Raw genomic sequence first — 17,525 nt, 5'->3', positions numbered from 1 at the left:
ATCCACAAATCCCCTTGAGATGTATGAATGCGATGCGCCAGTATCAAAAAGAACGAGTGCAGTAAATGACTTAACCAAAAACTTACCTATTACTGCATCGGGCTGAGCTTCAACCTCCTCCATGCTAACGTGGTTCACCTATCCCCTGTTGAAAGGGTTCGGCTTCTTCCTAGAACTTCCATTACTATTTCCATTTTGTAATTCAGGACGTTCATTGGCAAAATGTCCGATCTTTGAACACTTAAAGCAAGTGACTTGGCTCAAGTCCTTCTTGGCTGGGGTTGAGGGGTTGGTGCGGTTCTGGCCGTTGCTTCCTCCATTGACATTTCCATTCTTGGTGCCATTGTGATTGTGCGAGCTACCTCCTCCATGGGTATGCTGAAAATGTCCTCCCGGTCTAGGGGTAAAATGTGGCTTCTGCTGAGCTCCTGAATTGTACTTTCCTTGTCCATACTTCCTCTTGCGATTCTCAATTTGCTGCTGCTTCCCTTCAATCATAAGAGCACGATCTACCAACTCCTGGTAGTTGTTGAAGGTTGCTACCATCAACTGCATGCTCAGCTCATCATTCAGTCCTTCTAGAAACTTCTCCTGCTTAGCTGCATCCGTAGCGACGTCATCTGGGGCATAACGTGCTAACTTACTAAATTCCTCCACATACTGGCCAACTGTCCTTCCTCCTTGGCGCAAGTTGCGAAACTCATGCTTCTTCATGGCCATAGCTCCTGCTGAAACATGGGCAGTACGAAAAGCCTGCTGAAACTGGTCCCATGTGACAGTGCCTACTGGGAAAGTGGCGGTGAAATTCTCCCACCATGATGTTGCGGGTGCTTCTAGCTGATGTGCGGCAAACTTCACCTTCTCCGCATCTGTGCATCCTGATGTGGTCAACTCCCTAGCTGTCTTGCGGAGCCAATCATCCGCTACTATCGGCTCGGTGCTACTGGAAAACACTGGCGGATTCAGCCTAAGAAAACGGGCTAAGTGGTCAACAGGTGGTCGTGGTGGGTTGTTGTTGTTGTTCCCCTGATTTTGATTCTGGACTAGCAATTGCATCAATGTGTTCTGCTGCTGGATCAACTAGGTGAGCTCCGGTGGGAAGGCAAATCCGAGGTCACGTCTCGGAGGCATCTGAGGGTTTAGAAAAGATGAGATATAAGAATAGAGGGGGTCTAAAGAGAAAACACTACCCATATGCACATGAGGCAAAAGCAAACAATTCACTTCAATCAATCAAACAAGGGCATACAATCGATCTATCTATCGCAAAAGTGCTTGGACTACTATATTTACATGGTGGACTACTACTACTGATGAGGTGGTCTACTAGAAATATTCTTCGGTTGCAGACTCCATGATATCTGCTCCAGCTTCATCAATATAGTCATCATCGCTACTATCTGGTTCCGAATCGGTGCCGTCGATGATGATGTGGTCTTCCGGGCTAATCTCCTGGGGTTCTTCGTCTTCATCCACTGGTGTAAGGTCTCCCATAAATATTCCAATCTTCTTGATCAGGTCGTCATTCTTCTCCACCAGTACTTCAATTTCCTCTTCATAATATTCACGTGTAGCCTGGAGTTCTTCCTCCAGTTCCTTGATTCTAGTCTTAGCCTTCTTCAGGTCTATCATGTCGGCGCACATCTGGTTCTCCTGTCGTCGAATGTGCTGGTTTAACTCCTGGATAAAAGCTGCGATTGATCTATCCTTCCTGGTGCTGATCATCTCCCAGTGCACATCTCGGCGCCCACAAATCTGGTAGATAGTATCCTTGAGATCCTTGCAGTAGACTTCTCCAATGCGTCCCATGGCGATGTGAGCTGCCATGCTCTTTCCTAGACTCCAAGTTGGTGCATCAAAAGAAAACTCTATGGGCTCAGTGACTGGCATGAACGTCCTTCCTGGAACTTGAACTTGAATCATCCAGCGCTCTTCTTCAGGTAAAGTGGCGCTGTAGGTTCCTGTGAAGCTTGGTACTCCTATGTTCAGGTATCTGGTGACTTCCTTCAAGTGTCATCCAAAGGGTGTATCTTCATCCGGTTGTGTGAACTTGTTCCTTGCATCCGCCATCCTAAAGAGTAGAAAAGATGAGAGGTCAGAAGAGAAGAGAGTGAAAAGTGTTCTAGGTCTCTAACTTAGTGGTCGTGTCCTACAGTCAGCGTGTGCTCTGATACCATCTCTGTAGCGACCAGACCTCAAACAATTTGATCTCTGTGCTCCGGTGTCATCCCTGGATCAGTAATGCTGACACCACACAGTACTCAGAGGATTTATAGCAGAGTAGCAATCACACATTTATTACATCGAGTGTCTCAAAAGAGAACTTATTACAATAAGTATGGCTTAAGGCCATCTAATAACGATAACAGCGGAAGGCTTGGAAGATGAGTGAGTCCATCAACTCCAACGGCATCACTGAGTATAGGACCACGACCTAAAAACTCCTTAATCATTGTCTGAAAAGTCTGCAACATTAATGTTGCAGCCCGAAAATGGGTCAACACATGGAATATGCTGGCAAGGTAACACATAGAGGGTAATGGAATGAAACAGCTATACTATATGCATATTTGGCTGGTGGAAAGCTCTATGGTTACAGTTTTGCGTAAAGCCAATTTTTCCCTACTACAAAGGAATAAAATTTAATTACTATCATGGTGGTTGTTAAACATTGAGAATGGTTGACAGCATTCTCAATCCCAATTAAGCATCATCATTAAACATAACCCAACAAAATTAATTTAGAGTAACATGTTGAGATTCACATGAAAAGCCAAGTACTAGATACTCAAGATGTCCATAACCGGGGACACGGCTAACCATGATTAGTTTATTACACTCTGTAGAGGTTTGCGCACTTTTCCCCACAAGACTCGATCGCCTCCGTTTGTTTTCTCGCACTACATGGTGTTTGAGAAGACGGATGACCGAGGCATAGTCTTTCAGAAGCGCTAGCACCTTACGATGGGTAGACCGTACCACCTACATCCACTACATCTGCTAGTCTACCACTGTAAGAGTTCGCACGACTTAGTCAACTATGCTAGAGCCCATAATAGCTTGTGGCTGCACACGGAAGTTTCTAGTATGAATAGTCTCATGATCCCTTTGAGCCTGTGTGGCGGTCCAAAAGAAAACAGGCAAGTCCTGGAATACCCAGGTGCCTCAATCCACCCAGATGTGTGTTTAAGTTGCCACCTTAGATAAACCATTAATTAACAATCTCACATCTGTCATGGATTTCACTCACCCGATCCACGTCTACTAGCATAGCATGGCATAATAAGCAAACGTAGAAGTAACTCCCAAAGGTTTAATAATAAACAGGTAATAGGTACTACCTCATCTACTTCCCATCCCACAATTTAATTAGATCCTAATCATGCAATGTGTGAGGATTGATCTAATGCAATAAAATTGGGTAGTAGAAAAGCTATGATCAAAGTGTTACTTACCTTGCTGATGATCCACGAAACCTAACGATTCGAAGTAACAGGCGGCGCACTCTGGGTATTCTATCGCAGACAAACAAACAAGCATACAATAAGTACTCATCTAATGCACAGGTAAAACTCAAATAAGAGATCTAACTAGAAGGTTCAACTTAAGAACTCCGGTTGGCAAAAAGAATCAAATCGAACGAAGCATCGAAAGACGAACGGCGAAAGAAAACAACTTCGTTCTAGTAATTTGGATCTAGGGAAAATTTTACAGTAGCAAAACCTTGTTTAAGTTGATTAAACGGATAGAGGGTTTCAAGACGAATCCCTAGGCGCTTGAATCGCCTGATTCCGATAAACGAGCGAAAAGTTAAACTAAAATGAAAATTGGATCAGGAATCGCGATCAGAAAAATCGCAGATTTAATCCGAGAAAAAGAAAAACGACGAACGCCGAATTTTTTTCTCTTTTTTTTCAGCACGGAAAACGAGGCGCGACGAACCTCGGGCGGCGGGATCGTCGGCGGCGGCGGCGGCGGCTTCGGCGGCGCGCACGGATCAAGGCAGGGCTGATGGGCTGGGGCAGCTCGGGGCGGCGCTATTTAAAGGCCGCCCCCGGGCGGTGTCCCGCTCGGGTACGGCCCGAAGTCGGTTCGTTTTTTTTATTATTCTGCTCGGAAGTAAAATAAAAAGAAATACTAAACGGACTCCAAAAATTCCGAAATAAATTTTCACGGGCTTCCAAAATCAAGGAGCACAAGGTGAACATTTATTTGGGCCCTAAATGCAATTTTGAAAACGCACTTTTTTCCTAAATTCAAATAGAACACCGAAAAAATCCGAAATAAAATCTTATTTGATTTTTTTATTAAATCCTCAATATTTCTTTATTTTGGGAAAGTCATTTTATTCCCTCTCTCATATTTTTGTAATAGAAATAATTGATGATAAAATAAATAAAATCAAATGATCCTATTCTCAAAATTTGAGAGAACTCAAATATGAAAATAACGAAATCCCCAACTCTCTCCGTGGGTCATTGAGTTGCGTAGAATTTCTAGGATCAACCAAAATGCAAAATAAAATATGATATGCATAGATGATCTAATGTATTACAGTCAATGATCCATGTGCTTCTTACTTCAAGTTTAGTTTTCTTTTTGTTGAATAAAAGACCTATACCAATGCTTCACCAAGTTCTTACTTTATTTTTTGCTTCTCAAAATAACATCAGACCAGGTTTAGAAACTACTTTTGTACATCAAGTTTAGGAACATCTTTTAATACATCATGTCTATAAACTACACTAGTGCATCAAGATCAGAAACTACGCTAGTACATCAAGTTCAGAAATTAATCTGGTGAAAAAATTTCAAATGCTAATCCAGTGCATCAGGTTCAAAATATATTATAGTGCATCTACTTGAGAAACATGTACTCGTGCATCCACTTCACAAACTATAGTAGTTCATCTAGTTGGGAAACAAGTTTAATGAAATTTTGAGGGAGTAGTACTAATAGAACAGATGAGTGAAGAGTAGTATTGTCGGTGTCAAAACCGGCGGATCTCGGGTAGGGGGTCCCGAACTGTGCATCTAAGGCGGATGGTAACAGGAGGCAGGGGACATGATGTTTTACCCAGGTTCGGGCCCTCTTGATGGAGGTAAAACCCTACGTCTTGCTTGATTTATTCTTGATGATATGAGTATTACAAGAGTTGATCTACCACGAGATCGTAGAGGCTAAACCCTAGAAGCTAGCCTATGGTATGATTGTTGTATATCTCTATCGGCTAGCCTGGCCCTGGTTTATATAATGCACTAGAGGCCTAGGATAACAAGAGTCCTAGCTGAATACGCCGGTGGGGAGGAGTCCTTGTCTTGATCACCAAGTCTTGTGGAATCTTCCATATATGCGGCAACTATCTGAACTGGCCCATGAGTATACGGCCATGGGGGTCCTTGTCCCAATCTAATAGATCGGGAGATGACGTGGTGAGTACCCCCTAGTCCAGGACACCGTCAGTAGCCCCCTGAACCGGTCTTCAAGTTAGGGACGCTCCTCGATTCTTCCGAACTGTTCTTCATCTTCGGTTGTCGGTCTTGAAAACTGGTTCAACAAATCTTCTTATCTTCGATCTTGAGGATCGCTGAAATGCATTCAACAAGTTTATACGTCGGGTATCCGAGGAGCCCCTTTAAGTTTCCGGCCTTTATCAATGCCTTGTTATTTTTATGCCACACCTCGGGTTTGAAGTTGTTCCCGGGAGGCAGTGTCCTCTTGCGTCCGAGCTCCAACGCCGGACTGCATTCGAGGTATCTTTTGCAGTCGAACACCAATGCCGGACTGCTTCCGAACTCCAACGCCGGACTGTGTCCAAGCTCCAACACCGGACTATATCTAAGATGTCATAGATCATCTTGGTACAAAAAAGTTGAAGGAGTTTAGCCGAGCTTAATGCCAGAAATACCCTCTATGGAGCCAGCCACTAGCGCCCGAGCTTTATGCCGGACTGCTTCCGAGGTGGTGCACCACCCCGACTGTGGGCCGATTTTTTGTCAATATTTTTTATTGGTGCAATTTATTCTCTGCCGAGATATACAGCCAGTAGCCCTCAAAGTGTGTATCGGTCTAAAACCCGAGATGCACCTGAAGGATGACGTAAGACCGCTGATCCCATTAGCCGCTGAGACTCAGGTTGATTTGCAAAATCGGCCTGAGGATCAAGTCCTAGGTCGGCAGAATACTTCGGGACACAAAAAGCGGCATGCTCAGTCCTCGAGACTCAGGTTGGGTGCGGCCGACCAACCTGAGGATCAAAATCTCCTCGGAAACTATATTGCACATAAAATTTTCTGCATTGGACAGGCAACGCAGTAGCCCCCGAGACACTGGTCGGGTGGCAACACCAGATCAGGGGATCGATGTGCCCCTTTAATATTTGTAAATAATAAGCCCGAAGCACAGTAGCCCCCGAGCCTTAATGCAGGCACGGGTGGCCGAATTAAGGATCGATATCCATAGTAAAATCACAAATTATGTGTACTGACTCTATGTATCCAAGTAGTTTACATCATTAATGCTCGGATCCGCATTGTACAAAAATTTGTTGACCGACCATCGGCTTCCACCTCCTTGGCCATTAGCCGAGGAGTGTTTGTCTTGCTTTATAAAGCCTTTATGAGGGCAAAGATTTACGACAAACAAGGCAATCTGACCATACGGTTTTATAAACAAAGGTACGCAGAGAGATATGTTATATTTACTATTTAACATAAGAATTGTCTTCCAAAGAAAATAGTCCCGCTATCGGTTCCTTCCTTTGGGTTGTCATGCTAAGCATGATCATGAAACCTCAGCTCTAATGTCAGAGCAAAATATCGAGGATTTAGTTTGGGAGGCCAGTTAATAGCCCCCGGCAGTGTTCGGCGACAGTCGAGGTCAAGCCGTAAACACTTCGGCCATTGTTATGAATGGCCCGTCATTTAACACAGTCATCGGATCACTGACCAATTTACGCTTATTGTGACAGTCAGTTTTCGGCTTTCTCCACTGAGGTGCTTAACCATGTGAGCTGGAAGCACAATCACAGTGGTTCTCCCTTTGCACGCCTAGCCGAACAAAGCGGAATGTAGGAAGCAAGTGCAGGAGCCGGGCAACCCAACTATTGACCGAAGACACAATTCGAAACCGATGCATATATAGCAATATCCGAGGATGTTTTTGCCGAATCTCTAAAGGTGTCCGGCGTTGCACTGCAAGACTTGTGCTAAAAACACACAAATAGTTTGAAAGTGCCATAAGCTTGGAAAACCAAAAAACGTCAGTAAAAACATGACGTCCGAACAAGATCAAGTGTTCGCTGCCGATCCGAAAATTGGCCTCAGAGAAAAAAAGTGCTTCTGTCATGCTTTAACATGACACATCCTATCTCAAGACTTCAAGCGGGTCAGCCTACGGCTTCAACCTCCTATCCTAAGGGCGGAGTATTTCTCATTAGGCCAGTTTAGCAAACTAAACTCTAGCGGCTTTGAGAGAGAAATTAGGCTCCCCGGCTAGTGACCACACGCTCGTGTCAAAAAAAAGAGTGATAAATAATAATAGTAATAAAAACTTTGCAACGACTAAGAAGAAGAACACTTATTATCAAACGGCTCATATAAATTTAAGAGCCCCCAAGTGACTTGGGTAAAAGAATTTTATGTATAATGATTGTATGTACCGAAATACTAATATCATATCTTTGTTCACCCGAACTTTAAACACGTCTTAACCGACCGTCGGCTTCTCCCCCTTCGGTCAAGGACCGAAAAGTGTTATGTATTCCACCTCTTGAAAATATCGACAATGTTTCCGATAACCAGGCAACCGGGCCATAAGGCTGTAACAGACAAAGCGCGCTCAGGGAACTTATGCTATATTACAGATGAAGTGTAAGAAGCATCTTCGAAGAAAATAGTACCCCCACCGATACCTTTCTTCGGTGCTCATTATTACTATGAGACTTGTGCAATAGATTTTTTGTACTCACGAGTTCCGTTGTGTGCCGACCATGATTGAAAACAATAAGAGTGCTAGCTTCCGGCTTCACCCAGTCTGAGGTCAGAGCTCGGAGGACCCGGTCATGACAATCGCAGAGGTGCTCCCTTTACTCCCTAGCCGAACAATCGGGAACGTAGGGGTAAGCACAGGAGCCAGGCAACCCACCTTGCAAATCGCTTAAGTCAATATGGTGCATATTGTGGCGTAATACACGAACAAGGAACGAAGCCGTACAAGTATAATCATATGCAAGAGGAAAAGCTTCATAAAGGAAGCCCCCAAATAAACAGGGTATTTGAATTTGTGCGTCACAAACAAAGTTTGGACAAGGAAAATTTTTTACAAGCAACTTTTTTCGAAAAAAAAGTATAATGCTTGGTTGAACCAAACACAAGTTAAAAATTTGAAACTTTGAGCATGAAGGCAACTTAGCTGGTTAATGTGTTCGGTATTGATGACGCGGCCCGAGCTTGATGCGGGACAAGGTTCCATCCCCCAAGCCGGTCCCAAGGTGGCGGAGCAAAGAGCTCGGCACTCCGAAGTGGTGACATAGCACGGCCAATGCGGGCCGGCAGAGTGATGCCGAAGTCCCTGGCATGGGGTAATGAAGTGTTGACGAAGCCCCCCGTCCAACCGAGGTGACGTGGTATGTCAGTATGCCGAGTTGACAGTACTGCCCAACCCGGATCATTTTCCTGTGCACAAAAAATAGTGCAAACCGGAGATAATAGTGATAATAATAATTAAAAAAATCGTTGCATAATAAATAATTTATGCAAAGTGAGTAATAAAATAAATATGTCCTGACGCCGAAGTCAATGTCGATGTAGGGCGTCAGCGTGATGCAGTGAAGGCGTGACAAAGCCTGAATTTGCAGGGCGGTCTGGGCTCCGGATGCTGCGTTCGCCGAACTATGTACGGCAACTGACCGAACCGCCACGCGACCGTTTTTAATGTGGCCTCTATTTGATAGACCTGTGTACAGATGATGGAACAAACTAGAGTAATAATTCCTTAAGAAAAAATAAACCCAACAAGCAAAAATTGTTAGGATTAAAAGCACCTGGTTTATTTGTTGTAGCATTCCGAAGAAAAGCGACTCCCAAAATCGGGAATCGATCCGCACACCCATTGCCTGATGGGTGATAAAGCGATGGCCTGGCAATGCTAGCAAAGGTTGGCTCGCCGAGGAAAAGCCCGTGGTCCAGCTAATGCGATGAAGCTGGTCGGCTGGTGACGCCGAAGTCTCGGAAGTAAGTTGATGAAGAGATGGTGAAGCCCTCGGTCTAGCCGAGGAGACGGAGCAGGTCGGTAAGAAGACGTTGCAGCTGCAGTGTCAGCCGAGGTGTTGAAGCAGTTTGGCGTGATGGACATCGGCTTAAAGAATCAACAGTGCGGCCATGCCGACGTAGGTCATAACTTGTGACGCGGACAATGCCAGTTTGATAAAGTGACCATGCGGCGATGCCTGTGTTCCCGATCCGTGTAATCCGTGGGGCGGCGATGTTGGTGATGATTTATCCTTCGCGATGCTGAACTCTTGTTCGGCTTGCCGAGATGATGATCGAAGGAATTGAGCTCGGCTCAATAAAGCGGCGACGTGTTTAGCGCAGGTCGGCAGCCGTGGAGCAATATTACCGGACTGGTTTGACACCAGCATAATGATGAAGACGACCTCAGGGGAGGCTTAAAAATTTACGGGCACGTGTTTAAAAATAATGCACAATACCCTAGAAGAGAATTCCTCTAAAAAGATTGTCCAATATCACGTTCATAAAGAAACATGAATTCGGGTCGGACCCGTATTCGCGCAGAAAACGGATCCGAAAATTGGTCCACTCATCGGAAGGTTCCCGGAGTTTGAACCGTCGGATCGAGCTGAAATTTGGAGGGGTGGTAGATATGGGAATTCCGCATTAGATGAACGGTTGGATCTTCCAAAGGACATCCGAGCTAGAATCTGTACACCACTCCCTAAACTCATCCAGATTCTCATCCAGATTTGACAGGGCTCCGGTATATCGTAGATTGTCGGAAATTCCTCCATCGGAACTCGACGAAATTTTGCATGGCTGTTGTAGACGTAATTCCGCACTATTCCACCAAATCAATCAGCAAACCAACACTCGAGGAGGCGGTGGCGGCGGATACGAGTTCGCTCTCCAGAAAAACAGCACGGTCGCCCGAGGGCAATGTTGACGTTGAGCCCCCGGGCTCCCTGGATGATTCCTCCATGATCTTGATAGAGATCGGAGTTGATGTTGATGAAGGCCCTCATCCGAACATTACGGTCGGAGGTAGGGCACAGTCCTCGGTCCAGCCAAGGTGACCGGCCGAGCCGGTGACGAAGAAGCTGACGTCGCAGTTGACCTGCGGGCGAGCCATCGATCCTTTTGCCGATCACACAGCGGAACTCTCAATGAAAGCACCAATGTCGGTGTCAATACCAGTGGATCTCGGGTAGGGGGTCCCGAACTGTGCGTCTAAGGCGGATGGTAACAGGAGGCAGGGGACACGATGTTTTACCCAGGTTCGGGCCCTCTTGATGGAGGTAAAACCCTACGTCCTTCTTGATTTATTCTTAATGATATGAGCATTACAAGAGTTGATCTACCACGAGATCATAGAGGCTAAACCCTAGAAGCTAGCCTATGGTATGATTGTTGTATATCTATATCGGCTAGCCTGGCCCTAGTTTATATAATGCACCAGAGGCCTAGGATAACAAGAGTCCTAGCCGAATACACCGGTGGGGAGGAGTCCTTGTCTTGATCACCAAGTCTTGTGGAATCTTCCATGTATGCGGCAACTGTCCGAACTGGCCCATGAGTATACGGCCATGGGGGTCCTCGTCCCAATCTAATAGATCGCGAGATGACGTGGTGAGTACCCCCTAGTCTAGGACACCGTCAAGTATGGTTCACCATTTTGTGGCCACTGCGATGTGGTACACCAAGCAGAGTTCCTCCATGCATAACTGCTGCCATCTGCGGAGGTTCATCTTTTCTGGTAAACTCCACATCAACTCCGATGAAGCTAGGATACAAGTCGCCGCCCTTCATCTTGAGCCTGCTGATCATCTCATCGGCCTTGACTAGTTCGCTGGTGCAGACGACCTCCAGCATCTCCTTGCCGTGGAGCTCAACCCCTATGAGGGTTCTGGTGTACTCGCGCTTCTTACCGAGGACATGAACATCGTCGTGGTTGCTGCTTTGGTCGGACGTCTTGCCATGATGACGCTTGGCAGATGATTCCTTCGCCATTGCCCTCCTTCGGCGATTGTGGGCTCGGAAGAGAGATGTTTGTGAGTTGTTTGTAGTGGAGATGGAAGCGATAATGGTGGTTTTTTGGAGATGTGGCATGGATGGAGTCGATTTGGGGCTTTTTGAGGGCATGGTTTGGGATGTGGGGGAGGCGGTTCGTCCCGGTCATGGGGGTAGTGGTCATGGGGTCGCCGTTGCTGTCTGTCGTGGCAATCGCCCAGTGGGTGGTGCGGGCGGTGGCCTGGAAGAACCAACCGCCTAGGCCAATTTCTTTGCCAGGGTATTCACTAGTCACACAGATGAGTCTTGTCAAGCTGTACTTATCAGCTGCTTATCCCACTTGCACGTCTCAGGGTCGGTGATGATGGCATTTTGTACTATTTAAGTGACGTATACTTTGTGATGTTTTCAGTGTGGAGGTTAAGTCTTATTTTTGCACTGAAGTCTTATACATTGCGAGTTGTTGCTCAAAACCGAGACTTATTTTATTTTCATCTATCCTAACCTAAGTTAGGCCCCTAAGATAGAGTGAGGGCTTTTGGTGGCCGGGCTATAGGCAGGCCACAATCTCGCCCCTTGGAATGGGCTTTGGGATTCGCGATCCGTCATTTCACTGCTGTGGGGTGGCAGGCCTAGTGGGTGAATTATGGTCTGTGATACAGCTAGGCTTCAATAGGCTTATTGTGTTCGGCCCATCACCCGTCTCTGTACCCCGGCCCGCGGCATGACCCCATGGCCTGGACCGCAGTTTTGGTACAGAGCGATCTTTGAAACAGCACATGTATGTGGGCCTAGTGACATGTGTGGAGCAGGTTGATCCATGCATGTGGGTTTTGTCGGGGATATACCCCGCGGCGTAAACCGGCCGGAAGTATAACCCGGCCGGACTAGGCGTTTCATTGGTAAACCGCCAGAGGATTGGCAGTTTACGTGATTGGCGGTTTACATGTCTGGCGGTTCACGTGTCTGGCGGTTCACTGGTATGACGATTCACGAGCCTGAAGACTCATTGGTGACCCGGCGCGTGTTCCAGATGGATGACAAGGACCAAGGCCCAGCATGCCGGTTTATGATAATGGTGGGCCGGTTTAAGAGGAAAGGCATGAGAAATATTTACCTTACAAGGAGTTACGACCAGGACTTATATCCGGTTTGTATTAGAGATAGACTAGTCCCAATCCTAATAGGACTCTACATGTAACCCGCCCCTCCAACATATATAAGGAGGGGCAGGGCTCCCCAAAAGGGACAAGATTCACAAGTTCCACAGGTTGGACAAGTTAGGTTTAGACAATAGCTCTCGAGATAGAGCACTCTTGTAACCGTGATCATGATCATCAATATCAATGAAGCAGGATGTAGGCTTTTACCTCCATCGTGAGGGGCCGAACCCGGGTAAAACATCGCGTCTCTCGTCCCGCTCAACCCCTCTCAAGCTACCATATAGATGCGTTGGCCTCGCGACTAAGTCCTGACACTAAGGACATCTGCCGTGACAGTTCCACGACAGTTGGCGCCCACCGTGGGGCCTGCGCACGGTGGTGTTGAGTTCTTGGAGGCGTCATCTCAGGGATTGAGAAGCTCCGTCCGGCTCAACGAAAAAGTTTCGGTCGGTTTGTTGGAGAGTTCCAGCCGGCTCACCGAAAAAGTTCCGTCAGGCTCATCGAAACGTTCCGCCGGTTCGTCGGAAATTTCCGGCCGGATCATTGAAAAGTTCCGACCGTCTCGACGAAAGGTTCTGTCTGAATCATCAAAAAGTTCCGATCGCCTCGACGAAAAGTTCAGTCTGAATCGCCGAAGGGTTCCAGCCGCATCGCCGAAAGGTTCTGTCCGAGTCGTCAAAGAGTTCCGACTTCGGCTACAGAAAAGTTTTGAATTATCAAATACTTCCAGATTAGTAAAAAGTTCCGGCCGGATTATCAAGAGGTTCTAGCTCAAAAGATTCCAGATTATCAAAATTTCTGGTTGGATTATCAAGAGGTTCCGGTTCAAAGGTTCCGGATTATCAAAAGTTTCGACCGGGTTATACAGAGGTTCCAGCTCAAAAGGTTCCGGATTATCAAAAATTCCGGTTGGATTATCAAGAGGTTCCGGTTCAAAAGTTCCGGATTATCAAAAGTTCCGGCCGGATTATCAAGAAACTTCGGTTCCAGAAATTCCGGTTCAAAAACTTCCGGCCAGGTTATGTGGAGACCTCAGGCATTACAAGACACAGAACCAATCAACTCTTTTGTCAAAACAAAAGCAGCACTATGCATTATCCGGCGCCAGCGTCCGGCAAAAAATAATAGGTGCTATCGTTTCTATGTATTTTATCAGTACATGTTAATTCATCCGACAACAATTACTCTGGCCTGTAATATTTTTACGCAGGGCAACTATTAAAAGAAAAAGGGGTGGTGTTATACCACGGATGCACGTTCGGCTGTATCGCGCGGCTTCACGAACAGGGTGTCGCGGTCTGGTTTACGTCAACATACCGGCTGACTCGCCCGTCTGCACCACCTTACAACACCACGGATGACTCGCCCGTCCGCCATGGCCACCGGTTCATGCGTCCACGCCGGCTTACAACGTGGAGGACAACTTGCTCGGCCGCACCGGATTACAACGCCGGGCCGACTCATCTGTCTGCTCCTACGGTTAACTCGGCCGTGATTAATTTTAGCATCACTGTGGTGATCATCAACTCGATGGCAGATAATTTCCGGCCTAGCACATCAGGTGATATCCATCTAAAATATATTTTATTAGCACATATTATTTTTGTCAAAGAACAGTTTACCTGTGCCTTGGTCTGCAATATTGTTTATGCAGGACAATTGTTCATTGCAAAAGCTATGGTTGTGTCATGGATGTATAAACTCGCGCAACCATTATGAATGCGCTAGTATCTTACCATGCCATCAAGCTCGGTGAATATATGTGCAAACCGCCATTCTGCAGACCGGTTTACATCAATATGACGTGGCTAAGTCGCCCGTCCACGCCGGTTTACAATGCCGCGGCCGACTCATCTGTTTGTGCCGCCTTTGAAAGCCGCGGTCGTATTTGCTGTCCGTCTCTCACGGCCTGGTCTACATCAACATACCGGGCCGCACCTGTCTGCATGAGCTGTTTATTGGGTATGAGCAAGTCACAGCTTGGGTAGCCCGGTTTTCTTTCAAATTGGAGACAAATTATCATCAACCGCCGTTTGCGCTGGATGGTTCAATGGGTAGGCGCACAAGTCGTCGCCACTACAGTTTTGATTAACTTCAAATCGCCAGTTGGAAGGAACCATTGGCCGAGTTGCTGACACGGCTCATATGGGATCATTTACAACCAGCAGCAGTCACCTCAACCTTCTATGGATTCACATCGTGCTATCAACACCAATGATATACAAGTTATGCCGGTTTATATCACGGTCAAATATGGAGAATCTCAAGCCAACTCCTCGAGTCACCTTGAGACTTGGGGGCTACAATGATATGACTTAGCAAACGTTGCCGGTTTTCAGTGAAGTCAAGAACCCAAATACGTTGGAGGGAAAGATAACCCGGTCCCGGATTCACATCGTGCTGTCAGAAGATTTCCGGATTAGAAAGTATATGACAGTTACAAAATCCCGACTCAATGAAGAAGTTTCGGGCCATCAGAAAAGGATTCCGGTTTACAATCTGGTACAAGGGAAATTTGTTCTCCGACAAAGCCCTGAACCTCTCAAATCCGGTTTAAGAATTTCCGGTTCAAAAAGGAATTAACTTCTCGCAAGTTCGAGTTTAAAGGCCGTCAGAAAATTTCCGACTAAAAATGAAGATTCCGGTTTAAAATCCGGTTCAAGGGAAAGATGTCTCCCACAAAGCTTCGAAGCTCTCAATATCCGGTTCAAGATCCCGGTTCAAAGAAGAATTTATCTCTTGCAAAAAGTTAAAAATTGCCGAAGAGGACCTGCTGCCACGATGCACGGTTCAAACATGGGTATCCCGCCTTACTGGCCTGACATATTATTGATCACATGGAGGCGTCTGCTTCATAAAGCGGGGTCTCTGTTCTTTTACATCATGCGTGGTTACACAGAGTTGTTCTGTCTTAAAGCGGCCTCCGGTTTACCCCTTGAAAATTTTATAAACATCACTTGGGGGCTTGGTCGTGTCCGAATCGATGCAATACCTTTTGATAGGCGAAAGCCACCAGATCACTTGGGTACATGGTCAAGTCTGAACCAGTCACGCCTCTTGCTCAGTCTAAGGCCATAGAATCACTTGGGGGGTTGGTCGAACCCGAACCATTGCCACGCCTCTTGATCGGCATAATGCCACGGTTTCATTTGGGGACCTGGCTGACTTGAACCATAGCTACACCATTGGGGAGCTTGGTCGTGTCCGACCATGGTAACACCATCTGATCGGCTCAATAAGCCTCTTTTTGCAAATGGTTTTATCATTGCCTTTGCTTCAATATTTCCCTTGATAACTGTTTCTTTTATTTTGTTGCGTTTTTAAATTGACAATTCTTAAACCGGTTCGACTGTCAAATTACAAATTGACGGAACATGGTCAAATCTTAATCCGGAGGCTATCTGCCCGGTTTGATTTTCTGTTACCATCCTATTATGGAGTAAACCGGTGTTTATCAACCCGGCTCGGCTTTCAACTACAAGTTGTCAGTACACTATCAAATCATAATCCGGAGACTATCAGCCCGGTCTGGTTTCGACTATAAGTCGCCAGAATTGAATATGGATAAACCGGTGTTTATCACAACCCGGTACGGATTTATCATAAACCGGCACAATTATGGAAGGAGTTATCAGTACTCAAGATTGGGGTTATCACCTTTACTACAAAAAGTTGGTAAAACCAACAATGTGATTCAATGTCACAGGTATGATATATTTCATATTTGATTATTCTTAAGTGCAGCCTTGGTTATAAACCCGGGTTATATGTTGGGCATTATGACCCGTCTGGCGGTAAACCGCCAGGACACTTTAAACTTGTTGTATGCAGAAATAGGTTTGTTAAACCGACCTGGCTTTGGACTATAAGTCGCCAGTATATATATTTGGATTGCGCCATTGGAATCATGCGCTTATAAATCATTGGGTTATATTATTCAAATAGCCAAACTTGGCTGAATTTTCATTATGATATTGAATGAATAAGGTTTTCATACCGGATTATATTATCTTGAATAGCCAACATGGTTGGATTTTTATGGTTATTAATAACCGGTATTATTGAGTTTTCAAAGTTGCTTTAGCGCAATGGCTATTATTTTATCAAAGGATATGATTTATTCTACAATGGAAGGAATAGCTCCGAGTCGCTGCAGGCTTACAACCCGGCACTTGGGAGCTACATTATTCAAATTGAGATTACATGCAAGTCTCATGTCGCTGCAAGCATGCACCATGACACTTGGGGGCTAATGCAAAGTCATTTTTACTAGTCTTATTAAAGACCCGACTCATCATATTATAATGAGCCGACCCTTGGGGGCTACCAATTGCTCCTGTCAACAATTCAAGGTACACAAGTTTTCGTCCATAATATTGAAGGATCCATTGCTCAGTTGGTAAAGCACAAAACTCTTAACCTTGTGGACGTGGGTTCAAGCCTTGCGATGGAAGCTACATTATAATATGTTATTTTCATTGAAGTATATATCAAGTCCTGGTTCAGTATTATCTTACTAAGCCGACCCTTGGGGGCTACACGTTGCTGTTCAAAGTTTACAAGATTATATTTACAAAGTCCCTGCTCATTATTGCATAATGACCCGGCCCTTGGGGGCTACACTGGTTGAAGTTTTTATGAGCATCAAGCAATTACAAGTCCCAGGTTGCTGCAAGCATGACAACCCAGCACTCGGGGGCTACATATATGGAGTATTCAGTTTATATGATTGAGATGAACAAACCGGATTTCTTCAAGGTTGAAACACTTATTGGAGCAAGTCTTAAGTTATCATTATGTTCTCCTCTTAAGACTTGGGGGCTACATGTATTATGCATATATAAGGAGGAACATCTTCATTTTATCAGTTTTGAGCAAATCAGGAAGATCAATTACATGACCCGGTGTCGACAACAATTATGACCCGGTGCCATTAATATTTATAAACTGGCCATTTTGGTAATATTAAACCGGCAAGTTTTACATCTTCAAACCGGCTGAATATCAGATAAGTATTTTCAGACCCATATTTCTTAAACCGGCGCTTTGGGAGCTGAGTCAAAGGAGTTATTCTTCACAATATTTCTCAGTGACAAACCAATGTCGGCAAATTGATTA

The sequence above is a fragment of the Triticum urartu genome, chromosome 7A, assembly GCF_056163025.1.
Source record: "Triticum urartu cultivar PI428250 chromosome 7A, HENAU_Tu73, whole genome shotgun sequence".
In the NCBI taxonomy this organism is placed as follows: Eukaryota; Viridiplantae; Streptophyta; class Magnoliopsida; order Poales; family Poaceae; genus Triticum; species Triticum urartu.
The sequence above is the reverse complement of the archived record's forward strand: the minus strand, read 5'-3'. Positions refer to the sequence as shown.